This window comes from Neovison vison, chromosome 7, assembly GCF_020171115.1.
Source record: "Neovison vison isolate M4711 chromosome 7, ASM_NN_V1, whole genome shotgun sequence".
In the NCBI taxonomy this organism is placed as follows: Eukaryota; Metazoa; Chordata; class Mammalia; order Carnivora; family Mustelidae; genus Neogale; species Neogale vison.
Genome location: NC_058097.1, coordinates 81874099 through 81891687, shown reverse-complemented (window position 1 = coordinate 81891687; position 17589 = coordinate 81874099).

Below are 17589 nucleotides of genomic sequence, written 5' to 3'. Positions count from 1 at the left end.
AGTCACAAAACAGAACATCTCCTGTCACTAGAAACAAACAGTGCCCTTGGACCTTGTATAAAACCCTCAAGGTGGTAGAATCCTACATGGCCCCTTAGCCACCAGCACATTCTAACTTCTCTCTGGTAAAAAACCAGCATAGTGAAACATCTGCAAGAGATTCCATGTCACCTCCAGGCCTTGGTACTTTGCCCCAGAGGCAACAAAAGGAACATGCCATGATCCTCAAGTGCAATGATTAATGGACGTGTACTTTCCAGGCATCCACGCAGGTGAGCTCTGCTATCCAAACTTTCTACATGGAGCATTGTGGAGCAACCAAAGCAGACTCCACCTGTCCAGTAGAAGGAAACCTTGCTGTTTGGAGCATCTCACAAGCCTCAGCATAAGGAATTCTCCGTAGCCTTTTGACAACACTTCTCCATTTGTCAGACATCATAGACACAAACTCCAGTGTGAGCAAATATCTGACATCCCCCCTTACTCAGGTGCTGGCTATCTCGAATAAGTTGCTGCCCTTTGGAACTGTCTACCGCTTGGCACTGAATTTAACCATAGCTAGTGTGTACAATTCCATGCTCACCCGATTGTTCCCCAAGCCCTCTTAATAGGGAATTCTGGAGCCACAACACAGCATTCCACATTCCCCATAGAAAGAAGAATTGCCTGATGAGACTGTCCAGAAACCCCACATGAGGATCATCTGATCAGCCCTCGAGGATCCCTGATTTATCAGCTGCCCGACCAGTAGTGCTGTGCCTGACAGAGCCTGAGCCATGACTTTGTGTCAGCCACCCAGAGAGTGGTTCCCGTATCCAGCATATGAGACCAGCCATGGCTCAATCCGTCCTCTCTACCCATCCTTGGTATTCGGGCATCTCTCCCCAACCCTTTGCTGGAATCCATGCCAATAGGGGAACCTGAAGCCGAATGGCGAACTGCTCCTTCCCCATCGCATGAAACCTAGTGGTTGGGATGGGTGTCCAGCCCTCAGGGAGGGAGCCAGCTGTATGGTCAATGAGATCATGACCACTCCTATTGGTCGCCCTGGGGGAAAAAAAAAGGCATCATGACCCTCAGCTTGAGCATTCTTTCAAATAAGTCCTCTCTATTGCACAACCATGATCCCGCATTGCAGGGCTAGTATGCCCCTAGGCACAAATCCTAACCCTTGGTGAGAATCTCTTGGCGCCCAGACCCAGAGACCGTCTCCGGAATCCCTGTTTTGGGCACCCCTAAGATGGAAAACAGCACTCTCCCCTTCCCTGAGAAAGCCACCAAACTATTGGGAGCCGCCAGGATCCTTAAGGAAGAAAAATCTCCCTTGGACCCATGAGACCACACCTGCATTCTGAGGCCATCCAAACACACAATCCAGATAGGAAAGCCTTTGCTACTGCCTTCCAGTTACCCTTATTACAGTTCCTTATGAGCTTTCCTCCAGGTCTACGAATTGGGCCTGTGATCACCTCACCACTAAGCCTATCCCGAGTTTGAGTTTGCAGTCTACTCTCCCAAATCCATGACTCATATGTCCTCCAGGATGGGGTTTTTGGAGCCATACCACAGGACTGTGCCTGCCATCCCCAAGGAAAATTTGCCCATCCCAGTTTCCCAAACCATCTAGATTAAAGGAAACCTCAAAGGCGCATGGGCCCTCCACCATATTGGAGGCTGGTCTGTACGCAAATGCAGTCTGGAACACTCTGATCACCTACATCCTGCAGATGCCAAAGTCAATGGTCCTCAGTCAGAAGATTGAACCTGACATGCCCCTAGGATCTCACTGGAATCCTAGATTAGGTTTACAGGTATTGTCCTCAGAGGCTTGCTCTGAAATACCACCTTATGATATAACATGATATAACAAGAACATCTCCTGTCCCCAGAAAGAAACCGTGCTCTTCACATCTGTCAAACCTTCTGGGTAGTAGAATCCTGCTTGGCCCCTTAGCACCAGGACATTCTAAGTGTTCCTTGGTAAAAAACCAACATTGTAACCCATCTGAAAGAGATTCCATGTTAACTCATCGCCCTTGGTACTTCGCACCAGAGCCACCAGAACAAACCTGCCATGTTCCTCATCTGCAATGGAGAATGGAGGTTTGCTTTCCAGGTATCCATGTGGTAGTGCCCTGCTACCCAAACTTTCCACATGGGGGAACCTAGAACAAACAAACCAGACTCCACATGTCCAGTAGAAGGAAACCTTGCTGTTTGGAGCATCTCACAAGTCTCAGCGTGGGAAATCCTCAATGGCTCCTTGACACCACCCCCTCCATTTGTCAATAATCATAGATACAAATTCCAGTGTGAGCAAACATCTGACAACCACCCTCACTCAGGTGCTAGTTTCTCAAATAAGGCCCGACATATTGGACCTGCCTTCCGCTTGGCACTAAATTGAACTGAAGCTTGGTTTTACAATTCCATCCTCACCCTACTGGTCTCCAAGCCTTGTTGAGAGGGAATTCTGGAGCCACAATGCAACATTCTGCCTTCCCCATAGAAAGAACAAGTGTCTGGTGAGTCTGCTCAGAAACCCCACATGAGGATCAATCTGCTCAGCCCTCGAGGGGACCCTGATTTATAGGTTGCCCTGACAACTAGTTTTGTGTCTGACAGGGCGTAAATCCTGACCTTGTGTCATCCACTCAGAGGGTGGGGCCCATATCCAGGAGGCAGACCGGCCATGGCTCGAGTCCGTAATATCTACCCATCCTTTGTATTCAGGCATCTGTCCCCAGTCTTCTGTTGGAATCCCTGCCAATGGGGGAAGCTGAAGCACAATAGAGAATTCCTCCTTCCCCATGGCAGGAAACCTGGCTGTTGGGATGGGTGTCCAACCATCAGTGTGGGAGCCAGCTGCATTGCCAATGAGACCACATCCACTCCTGAGGGCCACCCTGGGATCAAAAAGGCATTGTGATCCTAAACATGAGCATGCCTTCAGACAAGCACTCTCAGTTTTACCACCAGAATCCTGCTTTGACAGCCTGGTACACCCCTAGGCACACATCCTAACCCTTGGTGAGATTTTCCAGATTCCCATACCCAGTTCCCATCTCTGGAATTTCTCTTTTGGAGCACCCCTTAGATGGAAAACAGCACTCTTCTCTTCCCCAAAAAAGCCACCAAAGTATTGGGATCTTCCAGGATCATTAGAGGGGAAAAATATTCCATGGACCCATGAGACCACACCTGCAATCCAAGGCCATCCTGGACACACAATGCAGATAGAACAGCCTGTGCTACCTCTTTCAAGTCACCCTAAGTACAGTTCCAGACGAGCTGCCATCCAGGTCTATGCATTGGGCCTGTGATCACCTCGCCACTAGCCCTAGCCCAAGTTTATATTTGCAGATATCTCTCCAAAAACCATGGCTCAAATGTCCTCCAAGTTGGGGTTTCTGGAGCCAAACCACAGGACTGTGCCAGTCATCCTTAAGGAAAATTTGCCTGTCACAATTTCCCAAACCCTCCAGATTAGGAGAAACCTGCAAGGCCCCTGAGCCCACCACAATATTAGAGGCCGCTCTGGATGTAAATGCATATTCTGAAACACCCTGATCACCTACATCTGTCAGACACTCAAGTCAATGGTCCTGAGTCAGAAGATTGAAACTGACATGCCCCTAACACCTCACTGGAACCCTAGATTAGGTGTTCAGGCATTTGTCCTCAGAGGCCTGTTCTGGAATACCAACTTATGATACAACATGTGGTTCTTGAGCCACAGAAAAGAACATCACCTGTCCCCAGAAGGAAACCATGCCCTTCGACCTGTGTCAAACCCTCTGTGGGAGAATCCTGCATAGCCCCTTAGCCACCAAGATATTCTAAGATTTCCTTGGTGACAAACCAGCATTGTGACCCATCTGAAAGAGATTCCATGTTAATTCATTGCCCTTGGTATTTCACACCAGAGCCTCCAGAACGAGCCTTCCATATTCTTCAGCTGCAATGGACAATTGAGGTGGGCTTTCAAGGCAGCCAGGCACGAGAGCTGTACCACCCAAACTATCCATATGAAGAACAACGGAGCAAACAAACCAGACTCCCAACTCCAGTAGAAGAAAGCCTTGCTATTTGGAGAATCTCACACGCCCCAGGGTAGGACATCCTCCATGGCTTTTTTACGCCACCCTTCCTTTAGTCAGTATTTATAGATACAAACTCCAGTGTGAGCAGACATCTGACATCCACCTTTACTCAGGTGTTGGATATCTTGAATCAGCAGCTCCACACTGGAGCAACATCCCGCTTGGCACTGAATTTAACAGTAACTTGTGTTTACAATTCTATCCTCACCCTCAAGGTCTCCATGGCCTTATAATAGGTAATTCTCGAGCCACATCAGAGCATTTTGCCTTCCTCATAGAAGGAAGAAGTGCCGGTCAGTCTTCCAAGAAAGCCCACGAGGATCAATCTGATCGACCCTCGAGGGAACCCCGGTTTGTAGGCTGCCCTGGCCACTAGCACTGTGTCTGACAGAGCCTGAGCCCCAAATTCGTGTCAGCCACAAAGAGACAGGGGACCATATCCAGCATGTGATACCAGCCATGGCTCAAGTCTGTCATCTCTACCCATCCTTGGTATTCAGGCATCTGTCCCTAGACCTTTGCGGAAATCCCGGTAATGGGGGAACCTGAAGCAAAATAGAGAATTCCTCCTTCCCAATGGCAGGAAACCTGTCTGTTGGCATGGGTGTGCAGCCCTCGGAGTGGGAGCCAGCAGTATCTTAATGAGACCACGCCCACTCCTGAGGGCCGCCCTGGGATCAAACAGGCGTGACCCTCAGCCTGAGCATGCTTTCAAAGAAGCCCTCTCAGTTTCACCACCAGGATCCTGCATTTTAGGCCTGGTACGCCCCTAGGTCCAAAGCCTAACCCTTGGTGGTATTTTCCAGGCACCCTGACCCAGTGCCTGTCTATGTAATTTCTGTTTTGGGTCACCCCTAAGATGGAAAGCAGCACTCTTCCCTTCCCCGAAAAAGCCACTAAACTATTGGGAGCTGCCAGGATCCTTAGAGAGGTAAAGTCTCCCATGGACCCATGAGTCCACACCTGCACTCCGAGGCCATCCTGGACACAAAATCCAGATAGAAAAGCCTGTGCTATCTCCTTCGAGTCACCCTAATTACAGTTCCTCATGAGCTACCCTCCAGGAGTACACATTGGGCATGTGATCACCTCGCTACTAACCCTAACCCGAATTTGTGCTTTCAGACTTCTTTCCCAAAACCATGGCTCACTTGCCCTACAGGATGGTGTCTCTGGAGCCAGACCACCGGACTGTGCCTGCCATCCCCAAGTAAACTGTGCCCATCTCAGTTGCCCAAACATTACATATTTGGAGAAACCTGCAAGGCCCCAGAGCCCACTTCAATATTGACGGCCCCTCTGCATGCAATGCCCAGTCTGAAACACCCTGATCACCTACATCCAGGCAGACATCCAAGTCAATGATCCTGAGTAGGATGTTTGAAACTGACATGCCACTAGGACCACATTGGAACCCTAGATTAGGTTTTCAGGTATCTAATCTTAGTGAACATTCTGGAATACCAACTCATGATACAACATGTGGACCCTGAGCCACACAACAGAAGATATGTCCCCAGAAAAACCGTGCACCTCGACCTCTGCCAATCCCTCAGAGCAGGAGAATCCTGCACAACACCTTAACCAACAGCACTTCTAAGATCTCCGTAATAAGAAACCACCATTGTGACCCCTCTGCAAGAGATTCCATGCCAAATCAAGGTCTTGATACTTCGCCCCAGAGCCACCAGACGGACCTGCATGTTCCTCAGCTCCAATGATCAATGGAGGTGCTCTTTCCAGGCATCCTTGTGGGAGAACTCTACTACCCAAACTTTCCACATGGGGGCCCTGGAGCAAACAAACTAGCTCCACCTGTCCAGTCGAAGGAAACTTACTGTTTGGAGCATCTCTCAAGCCTCAGAGTGGGAAATCCTTCATGGCTTCTTGTCACCATACCTCAATTGGTTGGTCACCATAGATACAAACTCCAGTGTGAGCAAATATCTGACATCTACCCTTAGGGGCTAGATATCCCATATAAGCCGCTGCACAAAGGAACTGCCTTCCGCTTGGCACTGAATTGATCTGTAGCTTATGCTTACAGTACCATTCTCACCCTGCTGGTCCCCAAGCCCTCTTGATAGGGAATTCTGGAGATACCATGAAGCATTCTTCCTTCTCCATAGTAAGAAGAAGTGCATGGTGGGTCTTCCCAGAAACCCCAAATGAGATTCAATCTGCTGGGCCTCCGAGGGAACCCCGATCTATATGCTTACTGGCCACTAATGCTGTGTCTGACAGAGCCTGAGCCCTTACCTAGTGTCAGCAACCCAGAAAAGGGGCCCCATATCCAGCATGTGAGACTGGTCATGGACAAAGTCTGTCATTTCTACCCATCCTTGGTGTTCAGGCACCTGTCCCCAGACTTTGGCTGGAATCCCTGACAATGGGGGAACCTGAAGCATAATAGAGAACTCCTCCTTCCCATGGCAAGAAACCTGGCTGTTGGGATGGATGTCCAAACTTCAATGTGGGAGCCAGCTGCATGGCCAATGAAACCATGCCCACTCCTGAGGGCCACGCTGAGCACAAACAGGCATTGTGACCCCTCAGCCTGAGCATGTTTTCAAACAAGCCTTCACAGTTGCACCATCAGGATCCCACATTGCAGGCCTGGAATGCCCCTTGGCCCAAATCCTAAGCCTTGGTGGGATTTTCCAAGCACCCTGACCCAGAGCCCGTCTCTTGTATCCCGGTTTTGGGTCACGCATAAGATTGAAGACAGCACTCTTCCCTTCCCCGAGAAAGCCACCAAATATTGACAGCCACCAGCATCTTTAGAGCGGAAAAATCTCCCATGGACCCATGAATCCACACCTGCATTCTGAGGCCACCCTGGACACACAATCCAGAAACAAAAGCCTGTGCTACTGCCTTCGAGTCACCAGATTTAAGGTTCCTGATGAGCTGCCCTCCAGGTCTATGCATTGGGTCTGCGATCACCTCACCACTAACCATAACCCAAGGTTATGTTGGCAGACTTCTCTCCCAAAACCATGACTTACATGCCCTCCAGGATGGGGTCTCTGTGGCCATAGCACAGGACTGTGCTTGCTATCCCCAAGGAAATTGTGTCACTAAAGTTGCCCAACCCCAACAGATGGGAGAAATCTGCAAGGCCCCTGAGCCCACCCCAATTTTGGAGGCCGCTCTGGACTCAAATGCGTAGTCTGAAACACCCTGATTACCTACATCCAGGAAGACACGCAAGTCAATGTGCCTGAGTCAGATGTTTTAAACTGACATGCCCCTAGTACTTCATTGGAACCCTAGATTAGGTTTTCAGGCACCTGTCCTCAGAGGCCTTTTCTGGAATACGAACATGATTCAACATGTGGTCCCTGAGTCACACAACAGAATATTTCCTGTTCCCAGAAGGAAACCGTGCTCTTGGAACTGTGTCAAAAACTCAGGGAAGATGAATCCTGCTCCTTAGCAACCAGCACATTCTAAGATTTCCCTGGTACCAAAGCAGCATTGTGACCCATCTTCATGAGACTCCATGTCAACTCAAGGCCTAGATACTTCGGCTTAGAGCCAACCGAATGAACCTGCTATGTTCCTCTGCTGCAATGGTCAATGGAGGTGTGCTTTCCAGGCATCCATATGGGAGTGCTCTGCTACACAAAATTTCCTCATGGGGGAACCTGGAGCAAACAAATCAGAATCCCCCTGTCTGGTTGAATGAAACCTTACAGTTTGGAGCTTCTCACAAGCCCCAGAGTGGGAAATCCTCCTTGAACTCTTGACGCCACCCTCCATTTGTGGGTCATCATAGACACAAACTCTTGTGTGAGAAAACAGCTGACATCCACACTTACTCAGATGTTGGATATATCCAATCAGCTGCTGCACACTGGAACTGCCTTCCGCTTGTTAATGACTTTAACAGTTGTGTGTGTTTGCCATTCCATCTTCACCTTCCTGGTCCACAAGCCCTCTTGATAGGGATTATGGAGCTACAATGCAGCATTCTGCCTGCCCCAAGAAAGAATAATTTCCTGGTGAGTCTGCCCAGAAACCTCACATGAGGATCCACCTGCAGGGCCCTCGACGACACCCTAATATCTTAGGCCACCTTGGAACTAAGGCTCTCTCTGACAGAGCCTGAGCCACGATCTGCAGTCAGCCACCCAGACAGTGGGCCCCATTTCCTGCAGGTAGGACTTGTTGTGGCACAAAGCCATCATCTCTACTCAACCTGGATATTCAAGCCTCTGTGCCTAGTCCGTAGCTCAAATCCCTGCCTATGGGTTACCTGAAGCACAAGGGTACTCCTCCTTCCTGATGGCAGGAAATCTGGCTGTTGGAATGGGTGTCCAACCCTCAGAGTGGGAAACAGCTGCATGGACATGAGATCATGGCCACAAATGGGAGCTACCCTGGGCACCAACAGGCATTGGACCAGCAGCGTGAAACTTCTTCCAAACAAACCCCCACGGGAGCTGGACCAGGAGCCCGGAGAGTGGGACATCCTAGCCCCTAGGGGCAAATCCTCACACTCTTTGGTGTTTTCCAGTCTCCTAGACACAGAAACTGTCCCTGGAATCCCTCTTGTGTGGGTCCATTGAGACTGACAACAGCAGTCTTCCCTTCCCCCAGAGACAGCAAATTCTTGGGAGATGGGCAGAATCCACAGAAATGAAGAATGTTCCATGGCTCCATGAAGCCACCCCTACATTTTTTTATCATTCTGGACACACAATCCAGACAGAAAAGTCTGCCCAACTGCCTCAATGACACCTTAATTTCACTACACAATTAGCTGCCCTCAAAGGCTGCAGATCAGGGCTGTGATCACCTTGGGTCTCACCCTACCGCTAGTTCGTGTTTACAGATTTCTGTCTCCAAATCCCTGTCGCACATGCCCTTTAGAATGGGGCCTCTGCAGTTACATCGGATGACTGTGTCTACCCTCCAGAAGAAAAACTAAACCCTGAAGCTTAGGAGCAAAGCGGAAAGCCCCTAAGCCCAACTCAATTTCCAAAAATGGTCTGGACCCAAGTGTACATTGTGACACACAGTGAGCACCTGCTTCCAGGCAAACATCCAAGTCAAAGGCACTGAGTCAGAAGATTGAAACTGACATGCCCCTTGGACTTAATCGATGCCCTAGCTTAGGTTTTCAGGCACCTGTACCGAGAGGACTGTTCCCCCATACCGTCTTATATTCCAATATGTTGTGCCTGAGCCACACAAAAGACCTCTCCTGTCCTGAGAAGGATACCTTGCCCTTGGTAGCTGTGTCCAAGACTCAGTGTATTAGAATCTTGCTTTGCCCCTGACCATCCCAACATTCCAGTGTCTCCTTGGATAAAAACCAGCATTGTGTTCAAACAGCATCAAACTCCATGTCAACTCAGCCCCCTTGAACTACGCCAAAGAGCCACCAGATCGAACCTGCCATGTTCCTCAGCTGCAATGGTCAATGGAATAGTGCTTTCCAGGCCTCTATGAGGGAGAGCTCTGCTTCCATCCTTTCCATATGGGGAACCTGGAGCAAACAAGCCAGACTCCCCCTGTCCAGTAGAAGGAAACCTTGCTCTTTGGAGCATCTCACAAGCTGCAGATTGGGAAATCCTACATGGCCTCTTGACGCAAACCCACCATTTGTCCGTCATCCTAGACACAAACACCAGTGTGAGCAAATACCTGATATCCACCCTTATTTAGGTGCTGGATGTCTCAAATCAGCCGCTGCACACTGGAAGTGATTTCTGCTTGCCACTGAATTGAACCATAGCTTGTGTTTTTAATTTCATCCTCACCCTCCTGGTCCCCAAGCCCTCTTGATAGGGAATTTTGTAGCCACAACGCAGCATTCTGCCTTCCCCATAGAAAGAAGAAGTACCTGGTGAGTCTGCGCAGAATCCCCACATTAGGATCCACCTGCATGGCCCTCGATGGCACCCTAATATCTTAGGCTGCCATGGGCTCTCAGGCTCTGTCTGAAACAGCCAGAGCCATGGCCTCCAGGCACCCATGCAGACAGTGGGCCCATATCCTGCAGGTGGGACCTGCCATGGCCAGAAGCCGTCATCTTCTGGTATTCAGTCGTCGGTATTCAGACATCTTTCCCAAACTGTAGCTCAAATCCCTGACTATGGGGGAACCTGAAGCACAGGAGTATCCCTATTCCTGATGGCAGGAAACCTGGTTATTGAGATGGGTACTAAGACTCTGTCTGACACAGCCTGAGCCAAGATCTAGAGTCAGCCATGCAGATAGTGGGCCCCATTTTCTGCAGGTTGGACTTGCCGTGGCCCAAACCATCACTACTCAACCTGGATATTCAAGCATCTATCCCAGATTGTAGCTCAAATCCCTGACTACATAGGAACCTGAAGCACAAGAGTACTCTTCCTTCCCAAAAGCAGGTAGGCTGGCTGTTGAGATAGGTGTCCAACCCTCAGAGTGGGAACCAATTGCATGGTCATAAGACTCATGGGCATGAGACCACAGCCACTCATGCGAGCCACTCTGGAACAAACTTGCATTGTTACCATCAGCGTGAGGCTGCTTTCAAACAACACCCTTTGGTAGCTAGACCAGGAGCCTGCAGAGCACGCCTACCACCGTAGGGCCAAACACTCACCTTCGTAGGTGTTATCCAGGAGCCAACACACAGAACCTGTCTCCAGAATCCCTCTTTTGGGGGTTCCCTGAGATGGAAAACAGCAGTGTTTCCTTCTCCCAGAGACAATAAATTCTTGGGAGCTGAGCAGAATCCCCAGAGCCGAAGTATCTCCCATGTCCCCATTAAGCCAACCCTACATTTTGCAAAAGTCTGGGACAAACAATGCAGACAGAAAAGCCTGCACTACCTCCTCCATGATACCTTAACTTCAGTACACTATGAGCACGATATATCATAGGCCTCCATGGGCACTAAGACTCTGTCTCACACAGCTGGAGCCACAACCTCCAGGCAGCCAAACAGAGAATGGGCCCCATATCCTGCAGGTGGACACATGGCCCAAAGCCATCATCTCTACACAACCTGGATAATTAGGCATCTGTGCCCAGAAAGTAGCTCAAATCCCTACCTATGGGGGATCCCGAAGTACAGGATTATTCCTCATTTCTGATGGCAGGAAACCTGGCTGTTGAGATGGGTGTATTACCCTTAGAGTGGGAACCAGCTGCATGTCCCATGAGACCACGGCCACCCATGGCAGACGCCCTGGGCACAAACAGGCAATGTGTTTGTGCGTGAGAGGCTCATGCTCTTTCAGCATGAGACTCTTTTCAAACAAAAACCCTCAGTAACTAGACCAGGAGTCCACAGAGTGGGCCTGCCAGGTCCCTAGGGCCCAATCCTCACGCTTGTTTGTGCTTTCCAGGCATCCAGACCCAGAACCTGTCTGTTGAATCCCTCTTTTGGGGGTCCCCTGAGACGGAAAACAGCAGTCTTCCCTTCTCCAAGAGACACCAAACACTGGGAGCTGGGTAGAATCCACAGAGACGAAGAATCTCTCATGGCCCCATGAAGCCACCCCTATATTTTGTGATCGTCCTGGACACAGAATCCAGACAAAATAGCCTGCACTACCGCCTCCATGACCCCTTAATTTCAGTACACTATAAGCTGCCCTCAGGGCCTGCAGATCGGGCCTGTGATCACCTCGGCCCTCACCCTAACCCTAGTTCACGTTTGCAGATTTCTGTGCCAAAGCCCTGGCCACATGGCCTCCAGGATGTGGCCTCTGGAGCTGCACCAGATGACTGTGCCTACACACCCGAAGGAAAATCTGCCCTTCATTGTTGCCCAAAACTTGAAGATTAGGAACAATATACAAAGTAACTGAGCTCACCTCAATTGCAAGGAAAACTCAGGACTGATATGTGCATTTTGGCACACCATGAGCACCTGCCTCCAGGGAGACATCCATGTCAAAGGTCCTGAGTCAGAAGATTGATCCTGACATGTCCCTAGGACTTCATCGATACCATAGATTAGATTTCCAGGCGCCTGTTCCCAGAGGCTTTTTCTCCAATAACAACTTAATTTCCAACATGTGGTCTGTGAGCCACACAACAGAATCCCTCCTGTCTCCAGTAAGATAGCTTGTTCTTGGTAGCTATGTCCAAGACTTGGTGTAGGGGAATCCTGCATGACCCCTGACCACCTCAACATTCTAACGTCTCCCTGGATACAAACCATCATTATGATCCAACAGCATGAAACTCCATGTCAACTCAGGCTGCTTGGAACTTCACTCCAGAGTCACCAGAATGAACCTGCCATGTTCCTCAGCTGCAATGGTCAATGGAGGTGTGCTTTCCAGGCATCCATTTTGGAGAGCCCTGCTACCCAAACTTCCCATATGGGGTACGGTGGAGCAAACAAACCAGAATAGCCTTGTCCAGTACAAGGAATCCTTGCTGTTTGGAGCATCTCACAAGCCCCGGTGTGGGAAATCCTCCATGGCCTCATGATGCCACCCCTCCATTTAGAGGCCAACATAGACACAAAGTCCCGTGTAAGCAAACATCTTACATCAGCCCTTACTCAGGTGCTGGTATCTCGAATCAGCCACTGTACACTGGAACTGCCTTCCACTTGGCACTGGATTTAACCTTAACTTGTGTTTACAATTTTGTCCTCAACCTCCTCGTCACCAACCCTTCTTAACAGGGAATTCTGGAGCCAAAACACAGCATTCAGCCTACCCCACAAAGAGAAGAAGTGCCTGGTGAGTCTGCCCGGAAACACTACATGTGGATCCACCTGCATGGCTGGCATCAGCACCCTAATATCATAGGCCACCATGGGCACTCAGGCTCAGTCTTACACAGCCTGAGCCATGACCTCTAGTCAGCCACACAAACAGTTTGCTCCATATCCTGCAGTTGGTACCTCTCATGGCCCGAAGCCATCACATATACTCAACCTGTATATTCAGGCATCTCTCCCCAGACCGTAGCTCAAATTCCTGCCTATGGGGGAACCTGAAGCAAAGAAGTACTCTTCCTACCCGATGGCAGGAATCCAGGCTGTTTAGATGGGTGTCCAAACCTCAGAGTGGGAACCAGCTGCATGGTCCATGAGACCACGGCCACTCATGAGGACCACCCTGGGCACAAACAGGCATTGTGACCCTCAGCGTGAGCCTGCTTTCAAGCAAACCACCTTCGCAGCTGGACCAGGAGCACACAGGGCAGGCCTGCCAAGTCCCTATGGCCAAATCCTAACCGTCGATGTTTTCCAGATGCCCAGTCCCAGAATCTGTCTCTGGAATCCCTCTTTTGGGGGTCCCCTGGGACAGGAAACAGCAGTCTTCCCTTCCCCCAGACACAACAAACTCTAGGGAGCTGGGCAGAATCCCCAGAGTCGAAGAATCTCCCATGGCCTCAAGAAGAATCCCCTACATTTTGTGACTGTCCTAGACATACAGTCCAAACAGAAAAGCCAGTGCTACCGCGTCCATGACACCTTAATTTCAGTACACTATGAGGTGCACTCACGCCCTGCAGATTTGGCCTATGAGCACACCGGCCCTCACCCTAACATAGTTTACATTTGCAGATTTCTGTCCCCAAAGCCATGGCTAACATGTCCTCCAAGATAGGGCCTCTGGTCCCACATTGGACGAGTGTGCTTACACTCCCAAAGAAAACTCTACCCTTCAAGCTTGCCAAAACCATGAATCTTAGGAGCAAAGTACAAAGAAACCTGAGCCCAGCTCAATTTCAAAGAACATTCTGGACCCAAGTGCATATTCTGATACACAACAAGCATCTGCCTCCACACAGACATCTAGGTAAAAGGCCCTGAGTCAGAAGATTGAACTTGACATGCCTCTAGGACTTCATCGGTACCCTAGAGTAGGTTTACAGGCTCTTGTACCCAGAGGCCTGTTCTCCAATACCAACTTATATATCAACATGTGGTCCCTCAGCCACATAGAGAACCCCTCCTGTCCCCAGAAGGATATCTTGCTCTCAGTAGCAGTGTCCAAGACTCAGTGTAGGAGAATCCTGCATGGGTCCCTGACCACCCCAACATTCTAGCGTCTCCCTGGTTGCAGACCAGCACTGTGATCCAACTGCATGAAACTCCATGTGAACTCGGGCCTCTGGAACTTCGCCCCAGAGGCACCAGCTCGAACCTGTCATGTTTTTCAGCTGCAAAGGTCAGTGGAGTTGTGCTTTCCTGGCATCCAAGCGAGATTGCTCTGCTATCCAAACTTTCCATATGGGGGACCCTGGAGCAAAGAAACTAGTCTCCCCACTTTCCAGTAGAAGGAACCCTTGCTGTTTGGAGCATCTCAGAAGCCCCAATGTGGGAAATCCTCCATGACCTCGGGATGCCACCTGCCATTTGTCGGTCATCATAGACACAAACTTTAGTGTGAGCAAGCATCTGACATCCGCCCTTAGTCAGGTGCTGGATATCTCAAATCAGCCACTGCACACTGGAGCTGCCTACCACCTGGCACTGAATTTAACTGTAGCTTGTGTTTACAATTCCATCCTCAACCTCCTGGTCCACAAACCCACTTGATAGGGAATTCTGGAGCCACAACACAGCATTCTGCCTACCACACAGGAAGAAGTCCTTCCTGGTGATTCTGCCCAGAAACCCCACATGAGAATACACCTGCATGGTCCTTGACGGCACACTAATATCATAGGCTGAAATGGGCACTCAGGCTCTGTCTGACACATCCTGAGCCACAACCTGCAGACAGCCATGCAGACAGTGGTCCCCGTATTCTGCAGGTGGGAAATGCAGTGGCCCAAAGCCGTCATCTCTACTCAACATGGGTATTCAGGTGTCCCTTCCTGGACCATAGCTCAAATACCTGCCAATAGGGGAACCTTAAGCACAAGAGTACTCCTCGTTCCCGATGGCAGGAAACCTGGCTGTTGAGATGGGTGTCCAACCCTCAGAGTAGGAACCAACTACATGGCCCATGAGACCACGGACACTCATGAAAGCCACCTTGGGCACAAAGAGGCATTGTGTCTCTCAGCGTGAGCCTACTTTCAAACAAACTCCCTCGATAGTTGAACCAGGAGCACGCAGAGTGGGCCTGCCAGGTTCCTTGGTCCAAATCGTCACCTTCATTCGTTTTTTCCAGGTGCCCAGAGCAAGGATCTGTCTTTGGAATCTCTCTTGTGGGTGTCCCCTAAGACGGAAAACAGCAGTCTTCCCTTCTCCAGAGACACGAAACTCTTGGGAGCTGGGAAGAATCCCTAGAGACGAGGAATCTCCCATGACACCAGGAAAAACTCTTAACATTTTGCGACCATCCTTGACACACAATCCAGATAGAAAAGCCTGTGATACTGCCTCTATGACACCTTAATTTCAGTACATTATGAGCTGCACTCAGGGCCTGCAGATCAGGCCTGTGATCTCCTCGGCCCTCACCATAACCCTAGTTCATGTTTCCAGATTTCTGTCCCCAAAGCCCTGGCCCACATGCCCTCAGGATGGGGCCTCTGTAGCCACACCAAACGACTGTGCCTACCCACCTGAAGGAAACTCTATCCTCACTGTTGCCAAAACCTTGAAGATTAGGAGCAAATTAAAAAGCCCCTGAGCACACCTCCATTTTGAAGAGCACTCTGGACCCTAATGTGCATTCTGACACACAATGAGACCCTGCCTCCAGGCAGACATCCAAGTCAAAAGCCCTGAGTCAGCAGATTGAACCTGACATGCCTCTAGGACTTCATCAATACCAGAACTTAGATTTTCATAAGCCTATCCCCAGGGGCCTGTTGCGTATATTCCAACAGGTGGTCCCTGAGCCACACTACAGATCCCCTCCTGTCCCCAGCAGTAGACATTGCTTTGGGTAGTTGTGTCCATGTCACAATGTAGGAGAATCCTGCATGGCCCTAAGACCACACCAACATTCTAACTTCTCCATGACTCCCAGACAGCATTGTGATCCAACAGCATGAAACTCCATGTCAACTCAGGCTGCTTGGAACTTAGCCCCAAAGCCACCAGATCGAACCTGCCATTTCCTCAGCTTCAATGGACCATGGAGGTGTGCTTTCTAGGCATCGACACGGGAGAGCTCTGCTACCCAAACATTCCATATGGGGGAACCTGGAGCAAACAAACCAAAATCCCCCTTTCCAGTAATTGGAAACCTTGCTATTTGGAGCATCTCACAAGTCACAGCATGGGAAATCCTCCATGGCCTCTTGTGCGACCCCTCCATTTGTTGCTCATCATAGACACAAACTACAGTGTGAGCAAACATCTGACATCTGCCCTTACTCAGGTGCTGGACAGCTCGAATCAGCCTTCTGATTGGCACTGGATTGAACTGTAGTTTGTGTTTACCATTCCATCCTCACCCTCCTGGTCCCCAAGGCCTCTGGATAGGGAATTCTGGAGCCACAATGCAGCATTCTGCCTGTCCCACAGAAAGAAGTGCCTGGTGAATCTTCCAAGAAAACTCACATGAGGATCCACCTGCATGACCCTTGATGGAACCCTAATATCATAGGCTGCCATGGGCACTCCGGCTCTGTCTGACACAGCCTGAGCCACGACCTCCATTGAACCACGCAGACAGCGGGCCCCATGATCTACAGGTGGGAACTGTTGGCCCGAAGCCTGATGGCCCGAAGCTGTCACATCTACTTAACCTGGATATTCAGGCATCTCTCCCCAGACCATAGCTCAAATCCCTGCCTATGGGGGAAACTGAAGCCCAGGAGTACTCCTCCTTCCCGATGGCAAGAAACCTGACTGTTGGGATGGGTGTTCAACCCTCAGAGTGGGAACCAGCTGTGTGGCCCATGAGGCCATGGTCACCCATGGGAGCATCCCTGGGCACAGAGAGGCATTGTGACCCTCAGCCTGAGCATGCTTTCAAACAAGCCCTCTCATTTGCACCACCAGGATCCCACACTGAAGGCCTGGTATGCCCCTATTCCCAAATACTAACCCTTGTTGGGATATTCCAGGGGCCCAGACTCAGAGCCTGTTTCTGAAATCCCTGCTTTGGGTCACCCTTAAGATGGAAAACAGCACTCCTCACTTCCCCAAAAAAGCCACCAAACTATTGGTATCCGCCAGTATCATAAGAGAGGAAAAATTTACCATGTACCCATGAGACAACATCTGCATTCCGAGGCAAACTGGGACAAGAGTCCAGATATAAAAGCTTGTGCTACTGCCTCGCATCACCCTAATTACTGTTCCTGACGAACTGCCCTCCAGGTCTTTGCACTGGGCCTGCGATCACTTTGCCACTAACCCTAACCCTAGTTTGTGTTTGCAGACTTCTCTCTCAAACCATGGATCACATTCCCTCCAGGATGGTATCTCTGGAGCCACACCACAGGACTTTGCCTGACATATCCAAGGAAACTTTGCCCAACCCACTTGCCCAAACCCTCCAGATTAGAAAAAGCTGCAAGGCCCCTGAGCCCACCCCAATATTGGAGTCTGTTCTAGACGCAAATGCACAGTCTGAAACACCCTTAGTCCCTACATCTAGGCAGACAA